This window comes from Propithecus coquereli, unplaced genomic scaffold (genome assembly GCF_000956105.1).
Source record: "Propithecus coquereli isolate 6110/MARCELLA unplaced genomic scaffold, Pcoq_1.0 Scaffold1, whole genome shotgun sequence".
Lineage (NCBI taxonomy): Eukaryota > Metazoa > Chordata > Mammalia > Primates > Indriidae > Propithecus > Propithecus coquereli.
In genome coordinates, this window is record NW_012133857.1 from 3,245,332 (window position 1) to 3,246,833 (window position 1,502).

The 1,502-nt window shown below is 35.4% G+C and overlaps 1 pseudogene; it reads left to right on the forward strand.

Moving 5' to 3' along the window:
• The window catches only part of LOC105813356, a 27,632-nt pseudogene that overhangs the window by 22,069 nt on the left and 4,061 nt on the right, over positions 1–1,502 (forward strand).

Consider the following 1,502-nt stretch of genomic DNA (forward strand, 5'->3'; position numbering starts at 1 on the left):
TTATAAATAATGTTGTAAAAAAACATTGTAACATATATTTTTAAATATTTCAACATTTCTTGAGATTCTTATATGTAAAATTAATGACTCAAAGTATATACGTGTTTCTAAGATTTTTGATAGTCCCTGTCAAATTGCTTTCAGAGAGGTTGCAACAGATTTTCTCCCACTGAAAGATCTAAGATCCTGCCAGTACCGAGTATTGACCCAGGAGGTGCAACATCTGACTACAGGAATTCCAGAAAGGAAAAAGAGAAAACAGAAGAAGAAAATTATCAAAGATGTTGGCTTGAAAAATATGAAATTGCTCTTCTTATAGGTTCAAAAAAGCTTAACTAACAGTACTTTCATATGCTTCAACCTACTAAATTACAGGAAAGATTTCTCAGAACTGAAAAGCAAGAGTGTTCACCTTGAAAATGCTAAATGAATGAAATGTAAGAACAAAAGAGTCACACCAAGGCATGATCTCAGGAAATTTAAGAACACTCAAGATAAAGGAAAGATCCTGGAGGAGGGGAATGGGGTCGAGAGAGACAGAGAGAAACAGAGAGAGGCAGAGAGAAAGAGGTCACTTAAAAAAGATGAAGAATCCTAATGCCATAAGACTTCTCAACAGCAAAAGTGAATGCTTGAAGGCAATGAAGCAATGCCTTTAAAATTCTAAAGGAAATAATATTCATCCTAGAATTCTTTACCCAGAGAATGATCAATCAAGTAAGTGTAAGAGCAGGATAAAGATTTTTCAGACATGAAACAACTAAATAAAACTACCTCCCAGGTGTCCTTTTGTAGGAAGTTACTGCAGGGTGTGCTTCAGCACAACAGAGAGGAAACCAAGGAAGCAGGAGATTTGGAGTCTAAGAAACAGGAGCTCCATCCCAGGAGGATAGAGAAGAGAAATCCAAGGATAGTAACTGTTGCTTAAAGAGCAGAGTACAGGAGGAAGAATGAGGGCTAGGGGTAGGGAGTGGTGTGGGCTACGGGAGGAGGGGGGAAGAACCAAAAAAAATTAGGCATTTGGAGAAATTACTAAAGTCACTGATTAGGCAGAACTACAGGAACATTTGCAAAAATTAATTATAGGCGCAAAGAAGACTTAGCAAATACTTGAAAGAAAGAAAGGAAAAACAAAAATAATAAAGGAAACAGCAATACTTTTTATGTTGTAATGATTTTGAGAGATTGAAGAAGCAGGAAGGACAAGAGAACTAAATTCTCAACCATCTCAACAGGAAGTCAATAGAAAATAAAAGTTCTGAACTGGGAAACTATAAGATAAGAATACTACTTAGAAATTTCGATGGTAAATTCCAAAGGGAAAAACAAAACAGCTAAAAGTGTTACTGAGGATCTTTTCTGGAGTATAAGACTAGTGTGGGAGTTGGGGATAAGGGACAGCTATATTTTGTTATAAACTTTTAGTGTTGTTTAATTTTCTGCATACATTTTTAGAAAAAAAATTAAAATTTATTACAATTTAGTGCTCACTTCGGCAGCAC